Source organism: Cotesia typhae, unplaced genomic scaffold, assembly GCF_013202065.1.
Source record: "Cotesia typhae breed Kobodo isofemale line unplaced genomic scaffold, CoteBio_Ctyphae contig_11, whole genome shotgun sequence".
NCBI lineage: Eukaryota > Metazoa > Arthropoda > Insecta > Hymenoptera > Braconidae > Cotesia > Cotesia typhae.
In genome coordinates this window covers 4,451,403-4,465,595 of record NW_027423711.1, presented here as the reverse complement: position 1 = coordinate 4,465,595, position 14,193 = coordinate 4,451,403, and the positions used below count along the sequence as shown (strand labels likewise).

At 36.2% G+C, this 14,193-nt stretch overlaps 1 long non-coding RNA gene across 1 annotated transcript in view; it reads right to left on the bottom strand.

The window, feature by feature from the left end:
• Window positions 1-311: 311 nt before the first annotated feature.
• Window positions 312-14,193, bottom strand: part of LOC141538018 (uncharacterized) — a 160,215-nt gene continuing 146,333 nt past the window's right edge. Inside the window, exon 3 of the long non-coding RNA XR_012480992.1 lies at window positions 312-400. This is a non-coding gene — a long non-coding RNA (uncharacterized LOC141538018). The remainder of the gene's footprint in view (window positions 401-14,193) is intronic.

The window sequence follows — 14,193 nt, the reverse complement described above, 5'->3', positions numbered from 1 at the left end:
AAGTGCTCTTCATCTTGATTCTTTGTAAATACACGCGGATCCAAAATTGTTTCATTAACAAGACAAGAACCTTTTCCTTCCTAAGAGTTTTGTTTATTAATCCACAAAATCTTTCATCTTTTTAAATACGAACGTATTTGTTCCTTAGAATTTCATAGGAAAAACCAAAGTTTCTCTTTGAAGAACCGCAGAATTTGAAACTCTATGGGCCATGGGTTAGTGAATAAATTAGTATTTGGATCCCAGCCCGTCCCTTCGTATGGAAATTAAACCAGAAGCAGAACTTCTGTCTGGAATAACTTTTTGAGTCTTACCTTGTGTATACTTGATACTTTCATGGGAATGTTATCAGCAATAATGCACCCGGAATTTGCTTATTGGGATTCTTAATGAAGCTTACCTGTAACAGAGAAAGACCTGGGTGTTATTTTGATGAAAGTTGATCATGCATTATCATAATAATTATCATTATCACTATAACCAAGTATTTAAACAAAATTATAAAGTCAAAGTTTAACAAAACAGAGACCGGTTTCCTTTATTTAGTGTATCGCTGCTCGGTACTTTAGTTGATAGTTCTCAGTTGTTAGTTCCCTTCCTTGTTCCTAGTTCCCAGTTCCCAGTTCCGAGTTCCGAGTCAACTCTAACCAGAATAGATTGTGCTAAAGTAGTAACTAATGTAACAAGAGTAAAGTGTCGATCGTGGTTGGCTCGTTCATTGAGTATGTACCAACTGGTTATATCAAGTTACCGGAGTTTCCTGAGAAACAAAACCCACCTTTAAATATATATCCGATGGTAGAGAAGAGGCAGAAGGAAGGAGACTGGCTAAACATATTCGAGATAACGCTAACGCGGGAGGTATTTATGTTAAAATAACAGAACATTACCAGAATGAGGAGCAAGAGTAGGAGCTCTGGGAGCACGAGTGAACGGAGTTTTGAGTAATATTTAATTTATAGAAGACTCTTTGATATTAGCACATCTGAGTTAATGACAAATTAATTCAGTGAAGCCAGATGATGAATCCCGTCTCCCATCTCTCAGACATTAACTGGTATCTATGTTGGATGTTGTACGTTGTGCGAATCCTCCAAAGGTCCCAATATTACTAATCTCAAGTACATTAGCTGTCTATATAAACCACGGAACATACATCAAGTGTAGTGATGAGATAGTGCTGTTGTTTACACAGCAGTATGTCTCTGGTGTACCGTGAATCTCATCATAATAATGATAGGCACTAGTTTGCTCTATCCTACAGCTAGATAATTCCCGGGCTTGTAATTATAACCCTCGGATTGCACAAACACAAAAATGTGACATTATTTCACTGTAATTAGCAATTAGCGATTTGAATTTCGCTGATGCAATCTTTAGAATATTTATGTACTAGCTGTCAATTTAAAAAAAAATTATTATTTAAATTTAATTGATAAAATATAAAAATGTTCTATTGATTTTATAATTTTTGTTCAATTAGGCGTTTAAAAGAAAAAAACGTCTCTTCAATTATTAGCAAAGATAGATATGGAAAGTATGGATAAATTTCATCTTCGAAGCGAATGATAATAACAATAATAATCTCGAGTAATTAAAATCGAATTGCTTTAGTAATATTTGCTCTCCGTCCTGATGAAACCCCATCAGTTAAAGTATATTTAAAAAAGCAGACAGGTGTTTGTTGATGGATTCCGAGATGAGGAAACGGAGCAGCGAATAGTGAAGCTGAAGCTGAAGACCGAGCTGTCGACAGAAAACAGAAGACCGAGTAATTTAGCGAAAGAAACGAGGGAGCGTTACCGTTCCGTACGTGCCGTCCTCGTTATTCTCGGCGGAAAAATAGCAAAAATAAAGGATTCGAAGATAAAGCGGAGGAAGAACTATCGCAATACAAAGAAATAATGAGCGACAGAAATAGAAGACTTTCCACCAGCAGACAGCACAAGCAGCAGCAGCAGTCTAGTGTCGTATGTCGTGTGTCGTGTCTTTAAATACAACAAAGACTCTAGCTGGGAGACTGATGGGAGCTGGTTTCCTGATGCTAAACCTGGGTGATGCGATCTGATCACCCAGCGTCAAAGGAGGCATTCGCTACTACCTTATACCTCCTGCGATTCCAGAAGCGGCAGATCGCAAACGAGAACGAGAACGCGAACGAGACGGCATCACCATTCCTCAATAGATACTGCTTTAAATCTCGAGTTTCCTGCTCCACAATTATGCTCCAGGTATCTGCCAGATATAGTTTCTCAGACGTTTCTCGTTCTCTAAGCTATACTGCTCCTTCTGGTTCTTATTCGTACATACCAAAGTTCCCTCATATCTCTCCTGTATGTGTATCACGAATGCAATCATGGAATACTATTGCTTCTATTGCCTTCATAGAACTCCGAAGGCAGAACGAGAATCGCTTACACGACTTCTCTTCTACACTCTACTTCGCCCAGATAAAATAAAATAAAATAAAATAAAATATTTTATTATATTTATCAGATAAGATAATATTGCTGATGTTTTTCAGCTTCTGATTTTTATGAGAATGTTGGTTAGGCGCCGAACTATGAAATTTAATTTTATTACAGCTGTTGATTTTCGCTAAAATAAACTTTACCACCGTCAAAGGAATAAATTCACTAGTCAAGGTTATCTGCCTCAGTTGATGTTTATTCAAATTTACTGTTTTCACAGAATTACTCAACTAGTTGATTTTATTATGCGACATTTATGTTCTTGTTAAAATTACATCAACGGTTTAGTTAACAGTTATCATTAGACTGCTGTAATTAAATGTCTGTTAATATTTTAGATTTTTAATAAGGTAATTTTACACTTCGAATTAAAGTTAAATTATCTCGCTTTACTAAAATCAAATTTCGTTGGAAAACATCAAAGGATGAAAATTAGTTTAGACTGCTCAAAAGAGTTATTTTTGATAAGTGCTTTTGTAGTTGATGAAATAATTATAATTTTTAAGTTTTAACATTACTTATTTGATCTTTAAAGAGTTCATTATTTTTTTTTTTTTTTTTTTTTGACTGCTATGAAACAAGCTATTTCTGACGTATGTATAGGAAGTATTTGACAGTTTTGATAAGATCAAATTTAAAATTTTAGTACAATAAATATTAAAATCACTTGAACATTTAAAATAAATTCTCAATGAATCACAATTTTAAAAGATGAAAAAAAAAAAAATCAATTAAAAATTTCTAACGGGATTTCCGTTCAGAATTCTCAATCGTCCTCGAAGATCAAAGCGTAAATGACAAAAGTGAGTGGAATAGACTGCATCTAAAGCGTCTTAAAAAATATCTCGTTAACAGCAAACCTGACAAACTAACCTTAATAGTTCCGAATGATTGGATTGGATCTGAACAATGGAAGTAAAAGTTTCCTGACAATGGTTAGCCTCGATATGAGCATGTGATTTAAGTGGAGACGGAGACAGAGGACGTCCTTGGCGGAGAGACGAGGTATTGTTCGAAAACAGATGTGACATTGCACTTTGCTCGTTGGCATCGCGATTAAGAGACAGCAAGTGTTGTAGGATGTTGGAAGGAGGCGTGAGATTATAACAACGAATAAGACGGAGACGATCCGGTGCACGGAGACATGTGCAGAGATTGGATGTTGAGGTATGTTTAATACCAGTCCCACATATGCTTGCATACTCGTACCTTCAGCGTGCCTCTAAATCATATTTCTCCAAGCTATAGACTACCACCTTATAGATGTCGTTTGCAGGAGACGATTAACATATCCCGGAGCGAGTAAATCGTGACATTCCAGCTCGAATTTGTCCTCGTACTATTTTATCCGAGGAATTGGAATACTCGATATTGGATGTTTTATGGATATCGAGCATATCGCGGGATTCATTATCCTTATCCCGAATCCATTCTAACATCCAAACCTGCTGAAAGTTCATTGCCCTAATCTGAGGGATAGGGGATTTTGTACAATGTTCGTCTGCGTTCTTCTGTATCTACCCTTATTACATCTCTATCTCTCTTTTACTACTGCAGCGACCAGGAATGACGATGGGGATGGTAATGGTAATGACGTTTCGGCAAATGTAAGGCTTAGACGAATTTTGATGACCCTGATTCAGAAGCCCCATATGGCTGAATCTCTCCCAGCTATGACGTGGCGACCCTTTCAACAGCGAGCCACTGGTCCCAAATTCGGCAGCCCCTATGCCGGGAACCGGGATCTGGATCTAATTCATAAGCAGCACCCAGTTGGCAGCTTCTTTTGTTGGGCTCAGCGAGGGTTAAAGTGCAATAAACTCACCCGAATTTCCTGGCTCCGTTTTACCATTTTAGCTCGGGTTGGTGTAGTCTGTAGGGCAGTTTTAATTTGGTAATCCTGCTCCACGACAGCATCAGCTTATTGATTTTCTCTAAAATATTAACGGCAACACTTGTTCCTTTAGAGAGTTGAATAAAACAGAAGCAGCATCAGGATCAGTTGACAATTAAAGCGCTCAGAGATTTGCGGTGGGATTCGATGTTACTCATCAGGAATTAAAGTTATCACCAACTTTCCGATATTTTTAGATTTATAAAATTCAATTACGTGGTCCTATATTTGATATCTCTAATGTGAGAATTAACAGCTTGTTGGGGAATAGTTTGAGTTAGAGGGTCTTTGTGAGGATATGAGTAATTGTAATCGCCCATGGCGTGTAAGTTTTACTGTTGGGTGGATAAAAGAATTATAAATGTTGTTAGTTGAATTCACTTGGTAGCCTCGAACCTCAATAAACACCTGTAATACAATTAATGGCTTGCGCAAGAAGGAATTCTGAAAATCAATTTATCGGAAATGTCATACTTTTAACTTTGTTTCCCTCGTTGGCACTAAAACCAACAGCTTCTTTTGATCGAATCAGTTTATGTTTGGCAATAAAACTCACACGAAACACAGAGAGAACATACCCGTAGAGACTACATTGTTTCTGGGGTATATAGTTGAGTAACTTGAAGCTGGAATTGGGGGAAAGTTATTCTTCAAACTGCTAGCACTCGATTTCGGACAGCAGAAATGACGAAAGTTGCGTAAGTAATTAACGAATGTAAGTTTTTGAAGAAGAGTGATGAGTCCGAACAAGTACCGAAAGTTTTAGCGACTGAGAAGCAAACAGAAGGTAAAAATAAAGCGTACAGAAGTTAAATATTTGTGTAACCTGTTTGGCAAATTACCGGGTTGTTAGCCTGCAAGAGTATGCCGGGACTGTTTTATTAATTAATTAACCCGTATCAAGGAGAATGAGCCAACAGTTGAATCACTGGTTTGTCAATACTCTCAGCAACGAGGAACCAGCAACTAGCGACTCGCAGAGCTGTTGAGCTACGAGATCCAGGGTCTTCAACACTAATTTACTCGAGTGCCTCCAGAAGTGTACATTACCAATTCGCACAGACATTAAACCTATTTCGGATTCCGTTCTAAGTGACATGACACCTTTTCACGGGGAATTCTGCAGGTAACTCGCTCTGCAATCACCGATCCTCGCATTGACATCGTGACCTCTTTTGAACCCCGAAACAAAGCTAATATGAAGAATCCAGTGCATGGATAATGGTAATGCAAGATGTCTAGTGAAATGAATTAACCGGTTCGACCGGTTTCGATTTGGTTTCTGCAACTCGGTAGGGTTGAAGGGTTGAAGGATGATGCAGCCATGGGAAACGCGGTTAACTGACTCTTCCGGTGGTGCCATAAAGCTGGTTACCTAAAGAGACAACCGAGTCCCCCGAGTCCTGCTAGATAACGATTCTTACTAGAAAGCGTTTTGTATCCGCAATGAGAACTTTTAACCGTTCAACTTCTTCTCTGCTCGCCTTTTATTCCTCTTTTTTCATCACTAGCAGTTGTACCCGAGTATATAAAAGTCCCACGAACACTTTTTTACACTCCCTGAAGGATAAGATATATAAAACTACGGATTTAACGTTTTCTGTACGTTTGGGAAATCGAATTTATTATAATTTATATCAAGCTCAAAGTTATTTTACTCACTTTTCTTGAATTACGAAATTTAATATTCATCATGGATCTTGCTCGGGTTAATTCTAAATTTAAATATCAATCGAAAATTCATGATTAACTTGAAGCCATTAGAAGGAATTTAAAGAGACATATTTTATGAACGAATACCTTGATCATTTTTCAAAATCAGCAAAATTCATCGATGCGTTTAGAAGAAACAAATGGTTAATCATTTTTGAGCATCATAATTTTCAGTATTTTTCCATAAAAAAAATTATTATTCATCATGTTACGTCTTTTTAACCTTGTAATCTAAAAATAGTTCCCAGAATTGAGCCCTTTTCTCCAATTATAAACGATTTAAGCCCGTAAATCCCGTTCATCCAAGCATAAACCATCACCAATAACCGAACAAGAGAAGTAATTAAAGGAAGGAGGAATGTTGAGCGTATAATCAAGGATTTGTTGATCAAGGAACACAAGTTATAAGACAAAGCAGTAAACAATAGTGCAGAGGAGGTAATTTGAAGGTATATCTTGTCAATGAAGGAGAAAGGGTTCGCAGTGAATTAGCAGTGAGCCAGAGCCAAAACCAAGGAATGGGGAAAAGGGGTTCCCTTCTCAAAGGGTCGAACACGTTAAAGGACAGTTTGACCAGTGTAACGAACGAAAGGGTAGTTCGCGGTGGACACTGAAGCTATTGCTTATTGTGTGCCCTCTGACAAAGGACTCTCGAGCTTAGTCCAAAGCAAACTTACCAATGAGACTTGACCCGGGTTAAAACTTTACAGCTGGTGTTTCTCCTTCTGTCCCTGCGCCCCTTCTCTTCGTTACCCGAGGGCGTCGCGAATGAGCAGACGATTAAATACGATTAGTTCAATTAAATATTGTTTTCAAGAGTTAAATATTAAATAATATTAACATTAATGCTGTCCCAAGTGTTTTGGACTCGGAACTTTTGATTAAAATCCGACCTAGAAGGGAAAATGGCTAACACGTAAGACCAGACTTTTGTACGCTGTGTGTGTATTTGAATTTATATGTGTGTTTCTGGAGCAAATTTTCCGCAGCTAAGTGTCTTGGATATTCATAAAGTTAAGAGGAAAATCCTGAGATATAGTTTCACGCCGCTACTAAATTTTAATGCCTCGTAGTCGAGTAGTCGGGGGATTAATTCTTGAGACTTTATGGGATACTTTGATGTCACTAAAGTCGACAAATAATCTTTATTAATTGCCAAAGCCTATGTATATCTTATATCTTATTTATTTATATTTACTTATATTAATTAACGTTATTAATGGGCTGCTGATTAGTTGCGCCCGAGGATTATTGCCTTGGGTCTTTGGTCTTTAATTCCGGTATCAGTTTTAAAACTTTTATTTAACTCACTACTTTTAAAACTTATATTTCTTTGCAATTAAGTTTTCTCTGACATTTTATAAACTTTTTTTCATTTAAATATTTAGTTTTTCCGAGTTTCATTCGGGTAAGCTAATTTACTCATTAAATTAAAAGGCTCCTTTCAATTATTTGGACTTCAATTAATAGTAGAAATTTTTCTTTTTTTTTTTTTAACTTAAAATTTGTTTAATAAATCGGAACCTTGACATTTAATAAGAAAAATCAACGTTAAAAAGCGTGAAAAAATTTAAGTGGAGAATTAAAAGTATATTAAATAATAATGTATGGTTGTCAATAATAAATAATGAGTCAATTGGCGATTAATGAGTGATATAACACCTAATAAAAAACGTAATTGTACCCGACCTTGTCCGCAGAGCCAATCACGGTTACGAAAGTATGCAAGTACATAATGTGACGTTTTTTTTACAATTTACATTAAGATTGTTTAATAATATTTTTAAATTTAATTGACTTTGGAAAGCCAGATCCTATTACATGGGTATTATTTATTGTAAGAGACAATTATCTCTCTATTTGCTTGCTTAAATTATTTTTTGTTACATCACTGAGCTAGAAGTGATCCTCGTCGGCAGAATATGGCTATTTTGTATAGTATGCTAGTGATTGATAGAAAAACCTTGTGAAAGTTACATCACCAAGGCTACTGTCATTTTTATCTTATATTTATTAGACATATATGTCTTTTTTTATATATCAGGAATCACGCTCGATGGAACAACGTTCAATATTTTTTTATAATAATATTTTTTATACTTTATAATATTGGAGCAAAATAAAAATTTTTTCCAGCCATAGAATTTAAAGAAAAAATTTGGTAATTATTCAGAAGTAGGGTCAATTCCATTTATGATAAAAAATTTCGTGAAAAAAAAAAAAAAAATAAAGATTTCGATAGCTTTTTCACTTTCAAAAGTTGGAAAAAATTTTGGCTCTCATATTTTTGGATAAAATTTTTATTTTATCTTTTTTGATTTTTTTTTTTTTTTTTTTTTTAAAGTATATAAAAAAATGAACAATTAAAAAAAAAAATTGAATATCACAATTTTCTAAAAAATCTATAAATTTTTTTGAAAATTTGTAAAATTTGTTAAAATTGTGATAATCAATTTTTTTTTTAAATTATTCATTTCTTTATGTTCTTTAAAAAAAAAAAAAAATATCTCAATAAAATCAAATAAAAATTTGGTTGACTTGTGAATATTTTTGTACCAAAAATTTTTGTAATAATTTGTGAAGAAATTGCAATTAAAGACAATGAAAGTAATTGCAGGGTTATCTAATTTAGGTAAAAAAATATCTGAATGATGAAAAATTAACGGACGGAAAGAGAATGGAGTTTAATTTAGCATGCGCAAAGAAAATAAAATAAATACATTTGAATAAACGTGAGATGCATAAATATGTAATTGTATGTATGTATATATGTATAAATACATTCTGATAAATTTGGAATAAACGAATGAGTTAACACGAGAATAATTCGAATGGGGCTACTTGGTACAGAATCAGAATCAGTGCAGAGGCAGCCCCGGTACTACTCGACTAGCACACAAAAAATACGCAGTGATATAATTGCGCCGGACATTTGTCTTTACGCATGGCCGATGACCAGCGGTACGTAGTTTTAAATATATGCGAGGTAAATAAATAAAATAATAAAGGTAGATGGTATATATTAAATAAAGTGAAATAAAATAAAATGGGATGGAATAAAATAAATAGAATGAAATGAGGAAAGAAGTATAAATATGAAGCAAAAAGTACTTTAAACAGTGAGCATGGCGGACACCCAATGAAAAGCGTTTTATTCTCAATCCCGGGCAGCTTGGCGTTGTATTAATTCGCATGAGGAAACAATTATAATAGTCGGGGGTTGGGATTTTCATTTTTTCTCCGATTCACTGTTTGCACGATTTGTATTTTTGTTTTTGAGCTGTAATTCTTTATGTGCTTATTTGTTGTTTGCGATTTCGATTATTTTGTTTTACACATCACTGTTGTGCTCAATCACTGGGGTAATTATTTTATTTATTTTTATTCAAGCGAATGTTTATGAAACAAATTATCAATTTTGCTAATTGTATTAATTTTTACTATCTTTTAATTTTGAATTTATTGTGAGTAAAATTTCAAAAAATTACGATAGTAATTAAGTTTTCTTAATAATTGAATTTACTATCTTAAAAAATTTTTTTAAAGCCAAGATTTTAATAAATATTTTAAATGATTTCATTTTAATAATTAAATAATTTAATAAAAAACTGATCAAACTTTAGGATAAATTTAATTAAAAATTCAATTTTTTTTTATTAGTTCTATAAAAAATTTTTCAGGCCAATTTTTAAAAGATTCTAATGGACTAAAATTTAATTAAAAATGCCACAAGCCGAAAATTTCCAAAACGAACGTTGTATCATAATTAAAATCAAATTTCCAGGCTTCAAGTGTAACTGTACCTCAAAACCCACGACTAGAGAGTAACAATCTACTAGCAAAGAGCGAAGGAGTTCGATGAACAGCTCTTAGCCAGCGGAGATCTCGGAATCGATCATACCTTGGAGATCAAGCTCAAGGCCACGGTTCAGACGATCAGAAACCGAGCACCCGACAATGAAAGGGAGATGTTGTATCGGGAATTCGTGAAAGGACTCACACATTCATCTGCAATGTAAGTATAAAGTTTGCTTAGTTACATGTAGCCCATAGAATGTAGAATGTGGCCATGACTAACGAGAGGAATCGGTCGCACGAGAAACACGACCTGGTAAGTTTTAAAGGGTGGCTCTGTATATCTATATCTGTGTGCTTAAAAGAGAGCGGAGGTGAGACGGTCAGGAGAAAGAGGAGATGAATAAAAGAGTGGTTGAGAAATATGAGTGGGTGTGAGAGGGAGTAGAAACGTTTTATGCATAATTCATAGTCCGCGTCTTCCCCGTATTTTCGTGTTTAAATATTTGAATACTCTGTTGGCTGCAGCTCAAGCTCCAGCACTAGGACTGCTACTAAGAGGCCAGGCTAGCGGAATATTCTTCAAGGTGGAGGTCCCCCTGGGCTGAGTTCGTATTTCGGGCCACTCACAGAATAGATAGAGCTCCCAAAAATGCTACCATGGCTGAAAGATTTCTGGTTCCTGAAGTGTCTCTCTCTCTCCGGTGAGTTTTTCTTTTTATTTTTTTTCTTATTCTGTTCTTCCAGCATTACTTGTGTTTTTAAGTGCAAGATGAAAGGTAAGATTCGAGGGAGGTTATTGCGAGGACCCAGTTTGCTTTAATTTTTAAGTTTTTTTCCGTCATAAGCGCGAGCATTGTCTTGCTCATCTCCGCTGGTTGCTGGCTTACTTATTTGAATCCTCTGTTAAATTGTGTCGTTATGAAAACCCACGAGAACTTGAATACCATCATCCAGACTCGACAGCGAGATGAGTCTGAGTGCTTCAGGGAATGCCTCCAGAAAGGGACGAATATAAGTGACTCGTTTTAATTTACATTTATTTTAGATAGATATTAATACTGTGATTAAACTATTTTATATTTCATTGTCGTCATTTTCAGTTTAAATTTTAGATTTTATATTTGCAATATAAATTTTCGCGATCTTCTAGCTCTATTGTTAATTCTTTGAACATTCAGACTAAATATTGAATATTTTTATTTAGCTTACACGATATTTAAAGTTTCAATTTCATTTTTTATATTTAAGTAATTTAAAAAAAAAATTACTGTAAATTCAGATTTATTTAAAAGGTTTGAGTTGTAAAAAGTTAAAGCCTTAAGTGATTAAAAACTCAACTCAGTTTTAATTTTACCAGTTCAAATAATCAAGGATTAAGGAAAAAAAAGATCATCACGAAGGCGTTGGTTTAAAGAAAATAAGGCAAAGGGGTTGCAATGAAATTTTTTACTGAAGATCCCTCAGAGTGACAAAAAGCTCGACACAAAGTGACGGAATTTTTTGCCCGCTGACACACGGTCAGTTCTCGTGCGGATTGTGGCCTCGTGATAGAAAGCAAAAAATAAGTTGCGTTGAAAAAGCTCACGGAGACAATAAAAAAAAAAAAAAAAAAGTAAAGGGTTGATGACAAAAGAGTCGCGGAATTTAGCGAGATAAGGGTAAGTGTGTAGAGTTTTTTGCATGGACATTTGGAAGAATTACTCGCCGCTGAAAATAAAACAGCTCGGAGAGAAGACAAGAGAGAAATAAAAGAAAGAAACTCCCGTTTTGAATGACTCTGAATAAGTGAATGCTACTCGGTGAATAGCAAGTTTCAGTTAAACGAGCTTTCAACAAAAATACACTGAAAAACATTGTAATCATAATAACAATGACAATCCTTGGAATGAAAACATGCTGGTGAAAATAAAAGAAAGGTATTAAATGAAACATTCTGCAAAGTGGTATCCGTGATTTTAGTGAAATGATTTTATGATTATAATTATCAATTATCTGTTTTTTTTTTTTTTTTTTTTTTTTTTTTTTCTGAATTTGTGAATAATAAACAAAATTTCCTGACGGTATTGAAATGATGATTAGGATTAATGCTCACATGCGATAGAAGAGTGAACCAAAAAACAGAACGAGAGAACTCAATCGTCGAATTATATCCCGTAATTGTGTTGTAGAGTTGAACAGAAATAGAGAATTACGGGATTTACACGCAGGCACGGTTGGCTGCTCACAATGAACGAGGTTCGATCGAAATACGCGATTTTTGCACGTGCAACACCGTTTTCGAGCACCCCGTTTTCAAATCAATGAATGACTCGCTCCACATTTGATGCTTTTCACGAGCACGCTACTCCGTTTCCTCCTATTCACTCTTTTAAATTATTCACATCCCAATAAATGGAATAGAACCCCGGATTATTTTTGTAGTTCGATACATATTTTGGAAGCGTCATTTTCCCGACTCATGCCCGAGATCACCTAAATAATCACTCAGGTTTAATGCATTGTTTGAGCGATGTGTGTGTGTGTGTGTGTATGGATAACCCGGAAATTGTCACTGCGAATGTGCTCCGTTCATGCCTTCCTCCGGAACTTCGACGAAGTTTAAAGAGAGAGCTTTTTACATTTTTCATGCTCTTTGCACTGTAGTTTTCAAACTGGCGTGCTATAAATTCCAAATTCTATTTTAAAAGTGAAGTTTGCCGTGAATTCACTGATATGTTCCAGGTGACTTCACCAGAAGGCAATCCAGCATAACATATTCCTTATTACGAATGTATTCAATTGTAGTAACATAATTGCTGACTTCATATGTTCTTGACGTGGCATTATTTCTGCGCATAACTCCTAGTTGAACTTTCAGAAGTAAATAAAACCGTGGAAACAACAACAACATCCGGATGAGAAACATCCTGAATGGCTCTATCTTCTCCTTCACCAGCAGAGCCGTAGCAGAATCACCAACACTGCCAGAAGTAGTATTAGCAACAGTAGTAGAAGTAGTAGTAGTGTTTCTCGTTGATTGTTTGTAACAAGTTATTAAGCAAGTTTCGCGGTAATTTCACGAGACGGTACGAAGTGGTAGATTGTGGCCTGGCAAAGAGAAGACCCTTCTGAAGCTGCCGAGAAGATGTACAAGTTGCCAGCGGGCAGAGTTATACGGACAGTTCATAATGTCATTTGGCTCATCGTTGGGCTCCTCCAGGAACTGAAACCTACGACACACACAACAGCCTGGAACTACCACAACTGCATTTTCTCCGTCGAAGGAGCTTCTCATCAACCAGCCGGTTATCCTCCCAGCTATCCGCCTTAATAAATATCCAGCCCTCATTTATTCCCCGTGGACATCCCCGGCGGACCCAGGAGCTAGCAAATATTTCATCAGTCACCCCTGGCCTTGGTGAGCTTACACTTCCACACGATCAACTAATACCACTGGCGCAGGGCAACACCAGCCTTATCATCGCCGAGTACTCCGAGTAATCCTCATCTCATGACGTGAGTACTTTAGGATCAATGACAAGAGCTTTGCATCAGTGGATCCTCTGCTTAACGACAGTTTGTATCTGTCCGTTGTTTGACGATCAACTTTCCACATTCAAGCTGGACCTGGATGATGACCTCTGGGAGCTATACCAAGTTACAGGGCAACTTCTTATGTCTCTCAAGATAATTCACCAAATGTAATCTCTTGTAAAATAATTAAAATTTCTGATGTGACCTCTATCATTTTGGAGCCGTACCTTTGGAAGGAATCATCAAATAATTTTCTAAAAAAATTTTTGGACGAAAATTTTTTTCACGTGACTCTTCTTAGCAACCTTAGTTACGTTAGGTTAGTGATCCTAACCCAGTACGTTGACTTGAGCCTGTATGTGAGTGTGTGAGCCAGTCCTAGTCACCAGAGGGACGAACCCAAGCCAACAACTGTCTCTCACAGTATAGAGTGTCCCCAACATTCTATTCCCGCTCTGCTGTCTGGCTGTAGCTCCCTTGATCGTCCCCATTCGCCGCTCATGCCTCATGCCTCATACCTCATTGGATAGTCCCCCCGAGCGGTATGAAGCAGCTCTCTGTGCTCACAGACTATAACCCAGTCTCTGGGTATATCTAGTGCTCTCAGTGTGATGGGTTCACCCTCACCCCCGCGAGGATCAATACCACCCGGTGGTTATCGTGCCGATACTCTGTGCATTCGTTCCTACCAAATCCAGAGGGGCAGACTCTGTCCTCGTTTGGCTCCCTGTCTACTCTTGGATCCGAAATAACAATAATGCCTCTTGTTTCAATCCTACTTCCTACTGCCTCTGGTTTTGCTTG